Here is a 19927-nt window from a genome sequence, read left to right on the forward strand (position 1 = left end):
ATGCCGCAATGAGAGGCGTGGCATTCAAAACTGATATCAATTAGCCAAAAAAGCAAAACGGTCCGACACAGATAATCTCATAATCATTTAGATTTCCAAATTTGATTACGATTGGTTAAGTTTTGCAGGAGGAAACAGAGGAGTACGAAACCTCGATTTGTGAGATTTTTACGCAGGATTTTTCGCCTTGTCCATATCGCACTACTTTTAGGTGCCGCTTCCGTTAGCGAGACGGGTATATTTACCTAAAATAATTAAAACTCAGCTCCTGTTTCGTCTTAAGTGATGGACCAGTTTAAAACGAGAATACAGACTCGTGGTACCTTTATTCTATAGGTAAATCTGTTTTGAATTTGTTTTGTTTTCTACTGTTTACTTCTTCGACACAAATCAAAATCTCAATCAAATCTTTCATTGTAATGTAAAAAAAGTTTATACTTAGTTATCCTTATTAATCTTTTTTTTATTAATCATTGCCCAGCAGTGGCCACTCAAGTAGACTAAGAAAAAAAAATAAGGATACCTATGATTAATTCAGCACTGTCTTTTTTACTCTTCAAATATAACTTATTCTCATTGTTTTAACCCGATTTGTTCTTCACACAAGAACGTTACTATGACTGGATGGCGTTAAGAAATCAAAACAATTCCAAACTCTATTTTTATTTTAACTTAATATATATTAGACAATATTATTATACTCACGACACACAAAGATCCATCATAATACACCAAGTTCCGTCAAAGTCACTTTTACACAAATGATCTCACAATAATCCAATTTCTAAAATTGAAAGTCACGCACGTAACATTCAAAATTCGCGCCTAGCGAGCGAAGCGAGAAACAGCGATACCCTTCCCGTGCGAGCGCTGGGAGGCAACTAACGCAACGAATGGTCTGAATCCCGGTCTAGACGAGAAGGTACGGGCAGAGGGGGTGCGAGCGGAGAGTGGAGGGATGCGAGGGAGAATCAACCCCGTAGGTACACTATTACCCAATAGGTACCCACTACCCAGAAATAAACTAGACTAAACAATGGCAACTACTTAGTGTTTGATTAAACGAGACCTAACTGCCCGATTCGAAGTTTAAGATACGTCAATTAAATAGATCTAGAAACGATATGGATTAGGTGCATCTGTGTCAAAAGGGACGTTGTTGTTTGAAGAAAAGACACATTTGACTGACATATTTAATCCATATCGTTTCTAGATCTATTAACTGTCGTATCTAAAAGTTAGACTCGGGCCGTAAGTGTTAGAAGCATGGTACTGTTCGTACTAAGAGCACGTAAGGTAGAAGTACTAGTGCTCGACGCTGCACTAGTATTCGACATGGGCACTTTATGTCAAAGTAATATAGGTTAAATTTGAACGGCGTAGATTTTTCTGTATTCAAATTTAATCCTTGTCACTTTGACATAAAGTGCCCATGTCGAATACTAGTGCAGCGTCGAGCACTAGTACTTCTACCTTATCATCCGACTTCATTCTATTGATACTATTTTACAAGCTATACTTAGCCTAAATCCTGAAATGACAAAAATAATAGATAATATTGAAATATTCTAAGTTTTCCTCAGTTCTAAGGCACGTAGATTTCAGTGATATGATTATCAGAGCATCTCGCACGGCACGCGCCAATACTTAAGTAGCACATCAGTAACAAAAGTCAAGTTGCGATTTTAGAATCTGAATAGGGCTTTGTGCACTTAATGAAACCTTAGGATACGTTGGTATCCTTTTATAGCAAGAAAAGATTTAGCATGCTAGATTACTAAGATAAGCATATTAATAGGTACCACTTACTTCTCTATCCCCCAATTACCCTGTAACGGGCTTTCCCCTTCACAGGTGCGTTATTACGTAATCAGGCTGCGTTTATTGGGTTATTAGGGTTAGATTTTTATGTAAACCATCCACAGTTAACTCTGTCGCATAAAAAATGCATAGACAACCGATTTATTCGTTGATTGTACCTACAGGTCCATACAAATTAAATAGTGTACAAAAGGTAGGTCACCACCACAGATTATAGATCAAACGAATTGTTGCAAACACGCTATTAAATTAAAAGTATAAAAACTAACAATTTACGAATAGTAGGTATTAAACTATTTTTTTTCCGAATGTTTGTTAGAGTATAAATATCCACGTATATCTATACTGAGTATTAAATATAGGTCAATGAGGTATATTTTATTATACGTAAAAACATATATCCTCCAGTAAGAACAACACGCAAGCGATCGAGTAGTTAATAAACAGTGCAGTACTATAAACACGCGAGTGTCTATTCAATTTGCTGCATCTACCTAACGTAGTGGTCTGTACTACAGACTCTGTAGTCACCATGTTAAATTACTCACCATGTAGTCACCATGTTAAAGCTGCGATTAAGCTGCAGGATGTACTGACAATTGCGATGCTGTACACTATTTTTAAAACTTTTAGTCGTTTATAAAAAAAAAAAAAAAAATCATTTATTTCAGACCTTGATTCAAACCGTGGACACTTACACCAAAAAACTAACTAACTACAAACTAAATTTAACGTAAAACAAAGTTTTGTATGGAACACTAATAATATGACCTAAGTAATAAAATAAATAAATGTGTGAATAGTGTTTGACAGTAGCCAGGCACATACACCGGTAATAACTACATAGACCTATTAAATAAACCTACATCCGATATTACAATCGGCAGTTTTTGCCCAACCATTTTTAAGCCTGACTATTGTTTAACTGTTATTTGTTTTATTTCTGCGATGCTACATTCGTAAGTGTGTTGTGATGTTATGTTAACATTCTGCCGTTTGTACGACGCTTTATCATTTAAAAAAATGTTTACTGACGAAATATCAAAAAGTAGCTACTTATTATCTCGGAGATTAGGCGAGGTAGGTAACTTATGTATACTAATAAAGTGAGCTTTTAAAGGCTCGACAATGTAAACTAGTGTTACGCTATGGTTATATATAAGCTGAGCTTATCTTGTTGTTTGATTATCTTGGTCAGCACTGCCATAAAATTGTTAACTAACACCTTGATTAAATATTGTATGTACGATGGAAAATAACTTGAATGAAGTTGGCCATTTTTGGCCAGGTTATAACCTATGAATCCGTAATTTTCTTACATGACTTTGTACATATTGTACATAATAATTAAATTATGATGAATAACATCTCTATCTTGAGTAAGTATACCTATTTCTTTTTCAATCGCGCAAAACCGTCGTAACGACACTTTTAACGAGATATACCTATATGTAACTTTATAATCAGGAGCATGAAGCTTATGTTTTGTTTACCTAACGGGGAACCTATCGAAAGCATTACTAGTGATAAATAAAGATATCCAATATACAATCTGCTTCTAACCCTATTTTCAGCCCTTTTTTCGTTATCTCGCAACAAATATTTCATTTCAACCTTAATCTGCTGCTACAAATAACTCTATAATTAGAAATCCCAGTTAACTGAACGGATACCAAATATCGGGCTGGCTGCAACGAATGCTCGCGTATCGATCTAGGCTAAATTTAGCACTCAGATAATACCGGATTGGGATGGTTGACCGTCTCGCCAGCAATTTGAAAGATCACTCATTACGCTAATTACCTTTATTGCCTATCCAATAAATGAATGCATTTGGCGGACCAACGCGAGCTCCTGATGACACTTCTCGGTTCAGAGTGAAACATGTCAAACGATTTTCGACTTAATACTTAAGTGACCAGTTTTAGTTACATTGAAATATACGAGTACATATCCATAAAACTTTAAAAATATGCGGGAGAAAAGAGAAATAGATATGATTATTCATGTAATGAGCCATCTTTTTAGAACGTGTTAGCAGACACTGAATTAAACTAAAATGACCAGTACTTTAGTACAAAAATGTTTTTTTTAATACCTAATAATCAAGATAGAGCTATAGTTATATTTTACTGTACTATTAATGAACGTTCTCTTACATAAGTAACAAAAATACATCGTATATTTAATTACCACTATTTTCCACGCAGAATATTCCGCCTTGCGCCAATGGCAATACATGGTTGGTATGGTTTTCCCGGTTTCCGGGAATCATATTTTTTATAAAGTTTCCTTTATAAATCGAAATTGATTTACTATAAAAATTAAGTAAACTTTGGACTCTTTTAAAACCCTTTATCTTGTTGCAATGTTTAGAATTCGTGTGTTTACTTGCTTCTTTTTTCACAATCTTATCCATTCGTATTTTACGAATAAGTAGTAGGTATGGCCGCGCCGATTGCTTAATCTTATTACAGTTTAATAAACTTCAAAATTATTTAAACAAGCGAACTAAACTCGTCAGCGTTGTACAAAATGACTACATACATAGGATAAAGTTTCTAACTTTAAATGGCTATAGATCCTAAACGTTCATTCAAAATAAAATAAAAAATAACATAATTGTCGCCATATTATTTAGTTTTTATTGTCATGTGAGACTTTGACAATGAATCGGCCCACGCGTCTATTGCCTAGATTTTTTTTAAATCTAATTGGTATTTGGTGAGGGTCAGCGGTCCTCGCTAGGAGTACGAGCAGCCGATAGCCTTTAAGTTTATATTTGGTAATATGTATTTGCCTAGGTTGCCATAAAGGAACAAACACACATACATACATCTAATTATAGACTGTTAAAAACTATATAATTATACCCTCCTTTGCATCGCACTGTCGGGTAAAAAGTAAAAACAGTAGTGTATTAATAAAGTACATAATTGTAACGTTTCCGGGTTTTCGTCTAGAGTCTTGTCGGATGCGACAGTGTAATGTTTTACAGGAAACAACAGTGAGACAATAGATAATTATCAAAAGGAACTTTAAGACGGGAAGGGTTTCCTTATGCAAATATATTAATCACTTTGCACACAAACACTACTTCTTGATATTTTGTGTAAATAAATACTTATTAAATATTTATGCGGATAACAGTTCAACTAGAAAAAATTACTTTGTGGTTAAAATTTGCAGTTTTTCATTGTTATTAGAAAAATGGTTGAAGATACAACAAAACTATCAATTAACAAAACATTTATTAGTCATTTAAATTCTCTAGAATAGTTGTCTTTAAAATATGTTGCTAGGAGTTGTTTTCAAATTGTCTTGCAATTTCACGTAAAAAACTATAAGTAGGTAGGTACTGGATAAATACGTAAGTGTACATGAAATCGATCAAAAACACCAACATATCCCTTCTTTAAAATAAAAATCCTTACATTGTTTGAGTACGAGTATGTGCGTACTTCTCGTTAAGAATAAAATAATACATGTTGACTTTGTCACCACTTCTTAATTAAATGTTTCGTTTCAAATTTCCTTTAATCCTTACATCGTCACAAACTTTCCACGTTTCCTCGAAAACAAGATATTTACGTTTACATAGTTGACACATGACATATCAAAAAGACGCGTTAATCGTAAAAGCAGCATGTAGAGCTTAGTTTGGAGAGCTTAATCCCTCAAAGCTCACAGAATCTTCCAACGTGATATAGCTTTCGAGCTGTTTGCCGGCCCGAAGCGCCACGGCTTTGTACAGTGTACGAGTACAATATCTAAATACTCTTCAACCATCCAAAATCACGCAAGCCCTAAAATAATTCATTATTACAGGTGTGAGCTGTTTTGTTTGACAACCAAAGCAAATTACAGCATACGTAGCAAATGTAGAAATTGGTGGCGTATAGTTTAACTCACGTTTCTCGCTTCGCTAGCATGAATATGTTTCTGTTTGATGACACGTATTTACATTGTATTTTACGCTCAGTTTTACACACTTAACTTTGTAGTAAATACAGATATACTAAATACATGACACATCATTTCTGACATCAAGTATACGTAACAAATTCAAATACCTCCATCATCAATTAAGATTTAATAGGTAAGCCAGTACGAGTAACTGATACATATTACAAAAAGTTTAAAACCTAGATTTTATTAAGGCCGCTGGAAGCAAATGAAATTTCTGAAACAGTTTGCGCAACAGAAAAAAACTCAAGAACAGCGTAATTGCAATATTTTTCATGCAAATACACTTTCGATTTGCGAGCGTCAAACGGCCCTAAGCGGCACGATCCGCGAACGTGCCTGAATTTATTAAGCTTAAAACCGTGCTCGAAGTCGAGCACTCGAGCATCCGAGCTCAGCTCGAGCCAAGCTGTAATTTACCGTGTGTGTTGTTAATTCGGCTCAAGCGTAGGGAATTTCACACAATCTATACGTTCGTATGCCGTTGGAAATTCAAAGTGAGACTGGTGATGCCGGTAGTGCGGATTCAATTTAGAATTTGCTTGACGCTAACAGGCATGAATAAATTGAATTTAAATATAATTAGTGAATGACTTTACAGTACTTCTGATTATATTTATAAATTACATAGAATATGCTACGGTAGCATGCTTAAGTTTTATATAGACTTCAGTTATTTAATGTCATAAAGATCTTTATAGTACATATTTCCTGTTGATTTTATTTTCTATTATAGGTTGATACATACGTATATTTTTTTAATAAATGAAAAACTTTTTACATACTACTTAGGTATTTATTTGCACGGAAATAGTAATAGGAATATTAATATAGTATTATTTGTTGTACGGACGTTAAACACCATTCGAAACTAAGCTTGCTATCTTTAATTTTATTTAAACTTTTGTTGCCTGGCACTATTATTCTCCCCGTATTTTTAATAAACATAAACTTGACCTTAGACCACCACACCACAACCGTTTTGCTGTAAAAGCCGAGTAGGTATTTGAGCTTCACCTATTAATGGAAGTAATATTTCTTACTAATAACTTAACGAACTATCTACACGAGTAAGTACTAAAGTTAAACAGTTGTCATCATACTAACACTCAACTAGTAAAAGGGTTCAAAAGCCAACAACATAAGTGCCGCGAAGAAAGTGCTTTATTTCAAAGTACATTATCCGGGTAGGCCTCGAATGTTTACAAGGTATTCTGGAACCGCTCCAAAGTTTCACTACCTCATTAACGCAGTAGTGTTAATGCCGAATGCCCGTGAAATCTTTTACGAGGGCACTTCAGCCGGTACGTTTTAATTATTCTATCTCTGGCCGGTCCTTCGTTAAATTTTTGGGTTTTTACCTCTGAAGTTAGGGTCTTTAGTGGTCATTACGAGTTCGTTTGTAGCCGTAGGCCTCGCAGTTGTTATTTTTATGAGAGCGTTGTTGTTTTGTTCATTATTTGATATGTGCTTAAGTTACACATGCTCTTGTCTGAATAACTCACTTTTAAGTATCCTGAAGGTTTATTGTCATTCTTGCCTTCTTAGGTAAAAAAAGTATCTAAAAGTATTTATAAAATCATTGGTGCACGTCGATAGCTGTTTATAAAAATATTCAGCTGCGACATCGCTGAGCCTATTCTTTGGTCAGTTTATTGTTCAACATGGAGGGAGTACAATAGCCAACATCACAGATCACCCGTCCTGACACAATACGACTCCAGCTTTATTATAAGCACCGATCACAACTGAGTGTTTTGAACAATGAACTTTTTTCAAATCACCAAAAATGCACTTTAAAGGGACATAGACAGAAATCGTTTCATAGTAACCAGTTCAGAGATGCCTTGCGCTTGTTTGAACAGTACTTTTGGACATTTTTTTTTCAACTTGTGTGGGTGATCGTTACACCCCGTGTTTCGCTTAGCTTTATGGCGTTTTATTTTGTCAAATACCATATATCAATGGTTGTTGAATAGAACACGTTTTTTAAAATAAAAAATGCGCTCTGATCAATAAAGGTAAAAAATACATGCTACAACCTACAACATTCGGTGTTTCGAAAGCGCACATATATCAACTTATTTCGAAAATTAATTGAAATTCGACGTGCAACATGGACTACCGTTCTCTTAGTAGCACATCCGTCCATGATAAGTGGAATTATTATGCATACGCATCGAATTTACATAAAAAAAACTTGTCTAGTGATCGAAACAATTATTTCAATGGGTTCTAGCAATACATGAGCAGTCAAAGATTTATCATGTCACCAATAGAATTTCAATGCGTACGGCCACCCGCCAACTTACTAACGATGTCGTTGTTAGACAATACGAGTGGCACAATGCAAGAATAACGACCTTCCGACCGTGTGCCATTGATACTCTTGCTGGCTAAACACCCAAAAACAAAAGACGAATATAAATCACTAACCCCGTACCCCACGCGTCCGTCTGCAAACATTAACTTATGCAACTTACAAATTCATCATCCAGTCCATAATGCACTTTACGCCGTTGAAATATGGCGTCGCTATTCATAACTCACAATGTGCCGACTGCATTTACTACAATGGTCGTCCTATTACACTAACCACTTCCACGTAAACAATAGTCTCTTAGAATAATAGGGACATTATTACTTTACAGTCACTAACATAATCATTGGTCCATTGTTGAGCTTGTATTCCCGAAATCGCCTCGAACATGTTAAAAGGCCCTTACAATTTAAAAAATGCGGGCGGACACTGGCTAGAACTGGACAAAATATTGTTACCGCGAAGCATGACAAATTAATTGTTAAGTAGTTTTTCGCAAACAATTGTTCATGTACAGTCGCCATCAGATACATCGGAGCGGCCAAGGTGCTCACAAATATCTGAACACGCCTCTATTGTCAAGGCGTTAAGAGTGCGTGTTCAGATATTGTTTACACCTTGGCCGCTCCGATGTATCTGATGGCGACTGTACCTAAAGATTTTTTGTTTCGATTTTGGTGAAGATTTATGGTAGCAGAATACTGAGTATAAAGGGCAGGTAAATGCTTAAAGCGTTCAAAATGACAAAGTGAATAAAGAGCTGACCGCAACTTGATTTATAGCTTCATTTTAAAAGCTTCTACAATACGCGACACATCCAACTAGTTTGTAAAGCATCCCTTATGCTTATAAAAATAAGAACCACACTCAATTATCTCTGATTTTTCCCCACCTGAACCTAGGGCAATTTTCTCAAAGCAAACTATTACGATTATCGGAAGAAAAACGGTAATGAAAGCCTCATCAGTTGCGTGCGCCCCCTGATACGAAAATAACCGTTTACTCATCGCATGACAGGGCGAATTAACACGTGATCTAATAGGACTCATCCGAACACAAAAGTAAGAATGGGCATGATGTGATCATTAGGCAACACGCAAAAGTTTACGTGAACAGAAATAAGTTTTAGAAGTTGAAACAATGCTTGCTATTGAACACTAAGTAAGTACCTACATATTACAATCGTATAAATTACTTACATTCAAAACGTAAGTATGATTTCCGTGATACCCTACCAACCTATACTTTTTTATGCAGGTAATAGACTATGCAGAGAATAGAGGCATACGAGTAGACGATCGCCTGATAGTAAGCGAATTACCGTCGCTCAAGGACACCTGCAACACTAGAAAAGATTTAAATGCATTAACGGCCTTTAAGATAGGTATGCTCTTTTCTTGAAGGTCGTATTGGTCCGGAAATACCGTATGCAACAGTTCATTACAGAGTGTAGCTGTGCGAGGTAGGAAGTTCCTGAAGAAACGCATAGTCTAGGAGCCTCGTTATAATTGCTTCATGATGCGTATGGCGCAAAAGTGCTTTCCAAATACGAATACAGAGTTTGGTCACTCTACACACACTGGTTTGCCTAATAAATATACTTGCCTGCGCTCACGCTACCAATAAGAATCCCGCCAAGTAACCCAAATTTTCACGTTTCCGAACCTTAAATCAACTCGAGCTTCGTGAGACATTGCAAAAGTAATTGGTTCGACGTAATCTGCGAGCTAAACGCACCTTACTTCCTCATTCGCGTATCTTTCTCAAAAAAACATGACAAAAAAAGCACCTTATACTCATAAAATAAAGTTCAATATAGAAACTAATGAGATAAAGGGAAAATGTGGTTAGAAAAGTAAGAAGGATATTAGAAAATTTAGGTATCGCGTGCGAAGGGCGGGCACCGACAGACACGGGCGCGCACGCGAGCGCGGTGGAAACCTGAGAAAATCAAGCTGTTAATTTACTATACAAGGAGACTGTCAACCAAGTGTTTGTATTTTGCAACGATTTGATTGAATTATGTTCGTTAAATTTGAATTATGTATGTTCTAAAACATATTTCATTGTTATTTAAATGACTGAATGCGTTTTTCAACCAAAAACGTCACTTTTGACACTGACAGTTTGGTATCGTATCGCTGTGACATCCTAAAAGCATAGTTCGAATAGCGCCGTTATTAATAGGACCCTTTCAAGGTCTATTGTAACGGACTGGTAACTACGGAAGCCTACACTGAGTATGGCCCGACATGCTCTTGGCCGGTTGTTTGATTGGTTATCTATTGAGATATTAAATATTGAGATAGTAAATACTACTTACTATTGAGATATAAATAGTGTAAGTAGTAATTGAGTATAAATACTATTTACTATTGAGATAGTAAATAATAAATGAGTCAGATATAAAAAGTGGTAATTTTCTCAAGTTACCTGTAATTAATTATAGTACAGCGTCAAAAACTGATTTCCAGTCAATCTTAACAAAATAGTATTGATCGTCTCCGCAAAGTAATATTCAACCTCCAGTCAATTTAATAAAAGACTCGCTTTTATCATGCCATCCATGCCATTACATTTTCTTTATATTACTTATTTCTTCGCAAAACATTTGACCACCAAAAATAAACTTTATTTCGAGCGACGCAAAACGTGTTTTAGGATAATATCACTGGAAAGTGATAGTATCGTTTAAACTCAAGTATGTCCATTTCTTTCGCCGCCCAAAATAATGCTCAGCTATTTATCAAATTGCAATTTCGTAATAGATATGCCTTGATGGGCAAGAAGTTTGGCAGAATGGTATTTATTTTTCCAAAACGGAGAGAGCAATCAGTCTTACAAGTAAAGCTCCGCTGTGCCTTAAGATTTATATCCTATCGATCGTTAGGTTCGAAGTGGATTTGTGGGAACCTGAGTAAGTGCTTTTCTCCAAGAAGTAGGTATCTAGTAATTCGACGTTCAGAGTAAGTATTGGTAAGTATATCAGACAGTGCAGTTAGGTTTTATTTCATTTTACGTTATTATCTAAGGTACCTAATTTAAAAACTTAGATAGGTAAGTATTTTATTTATCTATAATACCGGTTACGCGATTAACTACATGACAAAAACAGAACATTTCAATAAAGCTGGACATATAAATGATAAAGGATCTAATTAATATTCTATGTTTCGGATTTACTCACATAAATATAATTAGAGTTAGCTTAGTTTTTTTAAATAACTTTCGGGGATCCTTCCTTAAGCTGACTTTTATTCTTTGCAATTTCAAAATTACATTCCAAATACAGTATTCCTTTATCGGACTGGGATCGTGTGAACCCGATATGAGGCGCACGACTCCGTGAATGGCCGGTTTAACGTGGGCCGCCATGTTTATATGTAATGATACCTTTTGTTACGACTCTTTTGTAACGCCTGCTGTTATCTGCTTTATCGCAACTTCTTTATCTAAAACAACCCAACAAAAACCGAGACCCGCTTATTTTCTTAACCTTAAAGCTTATTTTTCATTAAAAAAGAAAGTGTTACATGTATTTTATCTTGTTTTCTTAGCGTAGTCCACATTGATAACCCAAAATATGACAATGGATTTAAATGACTTTATTCCTGACATCTCTGTCATGTATTGTTGTATCCAAAGAGCGTTGGAGTAATTTATGTTGTTTTTTACAAAGTTAGTGTTTGTTGATACAAGTGCGTCAGATAGCGAGGAGGGTCGAAAATTATTTGAATAATAATCGGAACTCTTGTTAAAATTCTGTTTGAAGATGACCTCCGTTGTTTGTGAAGTCGTTTTATTGGGAGCGTTACTTGTTTTATAGATCCTTTTCAAAATATTCGAGAGCCATTAGAATTCCAAAGGAATTTTTGTTTTGTTTAATAATAAAAACGGAATAGGTAAATAATTACGCGAAGCTTTGTATTGTGAGAAGTATTAAAGTCAACTGAAAGTAAAAGTTCATTATAATGATATAATTTTAGTTAGCCCCAATTTTTATTGTTTATTTCACAATAGCCGAGTTTTAATTATTTTGTTGTATATTAAATATAGTGAATAGAATCAGGCGTTACTTTGCGGGAATCCATATTAATTAAAACCAAAATATTACTTTGCTAATCCGCGTAAAAGATAACGTGCTAGTCAATCAGTAGTAGTAGTAGTGTTTATAGGTATTTTTGAATTTGAGGGTTTAATAGGGTAATTCGTCAATTACTGGCCACTGTTTAATAACCGGCCACCTTAAACTAAAATGAATTATAGGGTAATTTCTCCAGTAACTGGCCACCTGTTAGTAACTGGCTTCCCTAAACTAAAAATGAATTCTATTCACCTATAAACATAATTTATTTTAGTATAAGGTGGCTAGTTATTGAAGGCTAGCCAGTTATTGAAACTAAATTGAATTATGTTTATAGGTGAATAGAATTCATTTTTAGTTTAGGGTGGCTAGTTATTTACCGGTGGCCAATTACCCGAGAATTACCCTATTCACCTAGGTAAAAACTAAATTAATTTTAGTGTAAGGTGGCCAGTTATTGAAGTGCAGCCAGTTATTGAAACCTTAGTGTCAGTTTTTTTTAACAGTATAAACACATTTATTAAGATTAAAAATAGGTACATAATGTCTACTAGTCCAAAAATACAATAACTAAAACAATGCTTAATCTAACCTCCATCACTTAACATAAAACTAATACACAACAAAACCATACATACACATTACATACAAATAGGCATAAAATACAAAAACACAAGCAATCATTAAACTAAGTGTCAGTTGGGGTAAATAATTATAAGACACGGGCAAAATGGTTTTGAGTGTGAAAAACTTAGTCTCATTTTACCCCACCTGACCCTATACTATACTAAAATGAATTCTAGTGTAAAAAATCAAATTGGAAACAGTATTTGTTTTAAGTTAAGGAAAGGGAAGGGATAAGTTTAGGTCAGTAAGTATAATTGTTATGTTAAATAGCACATTATTTATTGCTGTATGTTTTTTCATCATTATCTGCTCACTACTTTTTAGACAGGTAAAAATAGGTCGATTTCCTTTTTTGGGTGATAAAAACAGCAAAATATTATGATTGATTAGTCATAATTTTTAAGAAAAAAAAACCGGCTTCCATGGGGGCCGATGAAAGATTATTGTAGATGGTACACTATGTAGAAAAGGAGGTAAAACCACCCACTTTTTTACTAGCATTTCGCTTGTGTATAATGGCTCCTCTACAGGATGGGCCAACGCCGGCCACTCCAAGGGACGCAGCCATGCACTATCACTTGCTCCCTCTAACGCATAAATGCGTCCCTTGGAGTGGCCGGCGTTGGCCCATCGTGAAGAGGAGCCATGAGGGTCGTAGTTCTAGCCTAACCTAACCCACTCCTCAGATAGCAGTTCGGTTCTGTGCGGATCGCAGTTCGAACCTAATCAAACCCACTTTTCAAGTAGCATTTCGTTTCTGTAAGGCTCTCAGTTCTAACCTAACCTAATCCTTGTTCGGTTCTGTGAGGATCGCAGTTCAAACCTAACCTAACCCACTTAATGGCGCATGTCGTGCGGTGTACGGGGGTTTAAGCGGGAGGGGCTAGTAAGATTGGCATCATCGTACTTTATACCTACATTAATTTTATGGTAGGTAATCATAGTTGTTTATTTAGTTAAGGTATCATAGTGGTTTTCTGGGTCAAGGTCCGGGTCAGAGTCCGGGTCCGAGTCCGGGTCAGAGTCCGGGTCCGTGTCCGGGTCCGAGACCGGGTCCGAGTCCGGATCCGAGTTCGGGTCCGAGTCCGGTTCCGAGTCCGGGTCCGAATCCGGATCCGAGTCCAGGTCCGGGTCCGAACCGGATCCGGGTCCGAACCGGATCCGGGTATGAGTCCGAGTCCGGGTCCCAGTCCAAGTCAAAATCGAAATTCGTAATCACCAAACGTGTACCATGCGTCATTGAAGAGTTCTCTTCTGGTCATCATCAGCAGTTCCACTTCATCAAATGCGACAGTTTTTAATGTATTGCTTGATTTTATGATGAAAATACAAAAAAATCTATACGTATGCCTTTAATATTTGAGGACTCGATTCCTTATGGATCCCACCATCAGAACTCGAGCTTGACAAAAATGTGGCTTAAAAACTTAACTTGCTTAACGAACATAACGAAAAGGAAAAATCGCCAAACGTGAACTATGCGTCGTTTAAGAGGTCTGTTCTGATCATCATCAGCAGTTCCACTTCATCAAATGCAACAGTGTTTAATGAAAATGCTTGATTTTCTGATATAAATACAAAAATCTCTATACGCATGCCTTTAAGATTTGAGGAGTTCCCTTGATTCCTCATGGATCCCATCATCAGAACTCGAGCTTGACAAAAATGTGGCTTAAAAACTTAACTTGCTTAACAAACATAACGACGAGGACAAATCGCCAACCGTGAACTATGCGTCGTTGAAGAGTTCTGTTCTGATCATCATCAGCAGTTCCAGTTCATCAAATGCAACAGTTTTTAATGAAAATGCTTGATTTTCTAATGTAAATACAAAAATCTCTATACGCATGCCTTTAAGATTTGAGGAGTTCCCTTGATTCCTCATGGATCCCATCATCAGAACTCGAGCTTGACAAAAATGTGGCTTAAAAATTTAACTTGCTTAACAACCATAACGAAGAGGACAAATCGCCAACCGTGAACTATGCGTCGTTGAAGAGTTCCGTTCTGATCATCATCAGCAGTTCCACTTCATCAAATGCAACAGTTTTTAATGAAAATGCTTGATTTTCTGATATAAATACAAAAATCTCTATACGCATGCCTTTAAGATTTGAGGAGTTCCCTCGATTCCTCATGGATCCCATCATCAGAACTGGATTTTGACAAAAACGGGACCAATCTGTATGTATATACATTCAATCAAAAAAAGAATTTTCAAAATCGGTCCAGTAATTACAGAGTTATGGAGTAACAAACATAAAAAAAAATAAAAAAAAAATAAAAAAATAAAAAAAAACATACAACCAAATTGATAACCTCCTTCTTTGAGATTTGGAAGTCGGTTAAAAAATATTGCTTGTAATTCAAAGCGTGCGGGCCTAATTTTCAAATATCAGTAAGAGTAAATATTAAAACTCCAATCATACCAATTTACCATATCATTCTCAAAATCAAACAATGCACTTGAAAAAGTCTCATGTAACTTATTCAATATCTGGAATAACATTAAACTAACATACCTACACCTTACATAATTAGTTTTTTTTTTTGTTTTCCACTTTCCATTATAACTACTTATTCAACTAACACCACGATGCATTTTTATAAACTTTTAAACTTCTAAATTTTCTTAGCGGTTGAAATTACAGTTTATTAGAATAGGATTATGCTACCTTTTACTATATCATCAGAGTTATTAACTTTTCCAAGCTACACGATACCTATTAATTAGTTATTATTTTTATTTATGCATCCAATAAGGCAATAACATTCCAATTAGAAACTTCTTTATTTCTTTTCTTATTCGATTCATACTTTTTCATAAACCATAGCATTAAAAAGTTCACAATACCTTATGAAACCATAACGAACAACCAAAGTCCGACGACAACAAGTCAATTATCACTGCACAACACTGAAAACAATTCGCGTCTAGTCCAAAAGCCGGCTGAAATTCAGGAGCCGTACACCCTTCGCCACAGTCAAACCGGTACTGAGGGGGACTTTAGCTGTACACAGCTCATAGAGACGCGCGCATCTACCCTACTGCCGTATTCGAAATTCAAGATATTCACAAGAGACGACACGTACTAGATCCATTCTAGATACGTTATAGTTTAGATACTTATCAAATAGTTCTCTTTTGCAGCGCAATTCGGGCAACCAATGTAACTTTTACGTTAGATAGCGTAAGACATCTATTAGATGTGAATGAGATCTCTAAGTCATATCCTGAGGAAATCGTTAAAGAGTATCTCCAGAATCGCGCAAATGTCAAATTTGACAGGTTAGATCTTAAACATATCGTTATCGTATCTTTGTGATATCTAAAAGATATCTAATAGATGTCTATTTCAAAATCCGAATCGGGCCCCTAAGCACTCCATACATGCGTAAGCAGCAAGGGTCACATCTTCATATGTTAGACACTGCAATATTGCTGGCAGGTAAGAAATGTTTCGCATCGTTTGGAGGTACTCGTAAGGGGTGCGAAATAAATACATTTCAGCAGTTTTAAAAACGTGTTGAGGCTTTATCTTCTACAGGATCTAACCGAGAACATGTCGAGCCATGTTTATTTTAGGTTTTCGTAATCACTGTCAAGTCGTCACTCAAATTATATATGGTCGTATGAGACGCGACAGAAACCGGTGGAGCTACTCCCTCTAGGTGCAACCTTGATACTGATAACGAGCCTTAAATATAAGGGACCGACCAGAGAGAAAGTGAATCAATAGGCAATAAGTAAATAGCGAGAATAAGGATTTTTCATCAATATTATTATTTCATTAACAACAATTTAATTAAAACCTCCTGAATCCAAAAAGCACTTTATAAAAGCCATATTCCAAAATATAATTTTAACTTTAATTAAATAAGGCGAGACAGCAATATAATTATGCGGCTGCGCGTGCGATAAAGATAGGAATAGGCGGGTCAATGTACGAAATTTTTCGTGCAAAGCTCCTTGCTTTACATAGAACGTTTAAGGGATCAAGACACGCGTAACCTTTAAGGGACCAAGACACGCGTGGAACTTACGGGCGCCCCATCCATAGTATATTTCTGGTAATAGCGTATTGGTATAATATGTAGTTACAGGGATTTGAACAGAACCTGAGCATCAAATAAATACTGTACTTATAAAACCTAAACGTCTTCGTATTACTTTTAATCCTTTTAAATATTCAAGTTGAACAGAAAGTATAAAAAGAAAGTGAAAACCAAATGTAATAATGTGTGCGCCTAAACCTTTCAAAGCCTACTTTTTATCTGCTTCTATGAAAAGATAAATGCGATCATTCTGTCACATGTCTGCGAGGAAAATATATATTGTGGGTAAGGAAAAATTACGTACAATAAAAACTTGAGGTCCCTGCTAAATTAACGATGTACCGGTTGACAGGGCTGTCAAGGCTTATCTCAGACTTAATGGGAGGGAAATTATAACTGTGGCTGTTCTACTTTTAAATGGAATGTTTTTCTTTTGGAAATGTTTCTGCCTGCCAGTAAGTTCCCTACGCGTATCTTGATGAAAACGCGTTTTACAAATCCTATGACGCGCGTGCAAAAGTGTATGTGAGTATGTAAGTACCTAACCGTAATATTATTAGTATATTATCGCTTATTTGTTGTTAAATAATGAAAAGTAAAAAATATAGAAATACTCGTAATACAAATAATAAGGATACTTAAACAAATGACACGTTTTTATGTATTTAATTGTTATTCTCCTAGGATCCGGTCTAAAGACTGCCCAATAAATCTTGTGATCATGTGAAGCCGAATAATTTAATGAACATGTTTGAATTACTAAAATTATAAAATAAATAATGCGTATTGTCAAAAACATTGGTATTGATGTAGAATAAATTAACTAACTATTGGTCCAGATTTTATTTTCTGTCTCCGAAAAAGCACCCTGTGAAATGTGTTGAAAAGAAATAAGTACTTAGCTTTTAAATTAGTCATAAGTAAAAAGATGAAGGGACAGCCTTTTCATAAAGTTTTCAGAAGCACATTCGGCTAAACGCACTTTCCGAAACACACTTCGTGTCCAATATATCATGACCCGCGTCTCTTTTACGCGCTGTACCAGGCCATGGAGCAAATTATATTGGGCTTGTACACAAATAGAGGAAATATGTGCCCTCGTCGGACTATTAATCAATGTCCCCTAAAAGCCTTCGTAGTACACAAAAAATTAACACCGCACGATTTTCTATAGTAGCACTTACGTATTCAGTGGCAGATTTATGTGTCTCGTGGATGCTTATTATAAAAAAAGGTTGTTATTGTTGCGTTTTTTATGGTAAAATTGTTTTTATTTAGAATGTCTTAAAGCTTTAGAAGATACAAGCAAAAATAATGATATCAAAACCATGAATACTTGCTGTATAGATTTTCATATATGGGTGTATAAATAAAATAAAATAATTGATTCAACAAACTGCTGAGGCTACTTTCATCGGTAGCGATTTTATCCTTTTTTATTATCTTCTTCGTTACACTCTTGACAGAGTGGTCGTGGCCATTATGAAGACTTTTGAGCGACTTGTTTAACGACATATCGCCATTCCTCCCGTAGAGCTGCTTTCCGTGAGCATTCGCTTACTATGGCCGACACACTGGCTTTGATTTGGTGGGTCCATCTCATTGGCGATCTTCCTCTAGCCCTGTCACATCCCACTCTTCCTTATACAACTAGGCGTTCTATGGATGTTCCATCTCGCCGAGATACGTGTCCAAAGAAATTGAGGATCCGAGTTTTGACCGTAGAAAGCAACCGGTCTTTAATGCTATGCTTTTTATTATAGCATGGCTTATTCACATAGGTATAATGGAATTTGAAAATACTATTTATGAGGCCGCAAGTACTCTAACATCAAAATGATAATTATCTAAATGATGTCTCATGAATTGGCCTTTAAATCGGTTACACTGCTTATTTTACAATAGGTACATAGGTACTTACATAGATAACTACTCGAAAGTGTTAATATTACACGGGGATGGTTTAGCGATTTTACACAAAGAACATGGATTTATGAAGCAGCAGACGCCGTAAAAAAGTAACACAAAATTCGAACGAAATTTGATACAAACCAGTAGTATACTGGTTCAGATCATAGCTAAAATGGCGGCGGTCGAGTGTCTGCCTACCCTTATTATGATCTCCGACGTAAGCGTATAGCTTAAGTTAAAAAATTGAAGCGGTTTCACGACGACGAGAGGTTCAGTTTATTTATTTATTTTAATACGAATAAATGTTTTTTTTATATACCGAGGGTTAGCTAAGGTCTCCGTTTTAGCTTGGACAAAAATGCTTTCGGACGAGTATGTCCTGATGCTCTCCTCTTCTTTTCTGCATTTTTCAACCGATTCTGGTGCTGTTATGTAAGGACGTTCGGAATTTTAAAAAACCTGACGTTTTTTTAAACCCCTACGTTTAAAAGAAACACGAAAAATTTGTAAAAGCCAAAATCATAAACATTATATCTTCTCGCATGATCGTACGAATCGGACAATAGCGATCCTTCATTTTACCTCAATTTTATTTTTTTCTTATAACTGTGAAAAAAAAAGAACACAAGAACGGGTTCCCATTTTCATTGAACTCTATTACTTTCGTTACCTACATAATATTTTTTTATATTCTGCTCGAGTTTTGTATTAAAATTAAACTTAAAAATATAATTAAGTTGCATGGGTATATCTCACGAGAAACTTACGAGTACCTATACTATAATTCAATTTTAGGTATATTGCTGTTTTTCCTGAGATAGGTAGAGTAAGTAGGTAGCACTCCGTTCGCTCATAGCTTAAGTTAAGGCATTACACATCTCGACGAGAAAACAACGAGACGGGCGTTACTGCCATCGTTTTTATTTTCCCTGACTCCGTTTCACGTACAATGTTCTGAATCAGAAAAGGTTTTTCAAATGTTCTTATGTTTGCTCAGATATTTGAAATTTCAATGCAACGTTTCCAATTCCGGTTGAAACATTGAATTTTTCGCTTAATAACCAAAAAGCAACTTTTGCTCTTGTTATCAAATTAAGGAACGAAAAATAGGAAGGGACGAAAGATAGCAGCAATTATAATGT

General features: G+C 35.7%; 1 protein-coding gene across 2 annotated transcripts in view; it reads right to left on the bottom strand.

Annotated features, from left to right (window-relative positions):
• LOC134666589 (roundabout homolog 2-like) overlaps positions 1-15857 on the bottom strand; it is a 58805-nt gene extending 42948 nt beyond the window's left edge. The window contains exon 1 of one of the 2 annotated variants that reach the window (XM_063523794.1): positions 15673-15857. The gene's annotated coding sequence lies outside the window, so the exon portion shown is untranslated. Of the gene's footprint in view, positions 1-705; positions 977-15672 lie in introns of those variants that run through there. The other variant, XM_063523795.1, reaches the window with a different exon arrangement.
• Positions 15858-19927: the final 4070 nt, after the last annotated feature.

The sequence above is a fragment of the Cydia fagiglandana genome, chromosome 8 (genome assembly GCF_963556715.1).
Source record: "Cydia fagiglandana chromosome 8, ilCydFagi1.1, whole genome shotgun sequence".
NCBI classification, from domain to species: domain Eukaryota; kingdom Metazoa; phylum Arthropoda; class Insecta; order Lepidoptera; family Tortricidae; genus Cydia; species Cydia fagiglandana.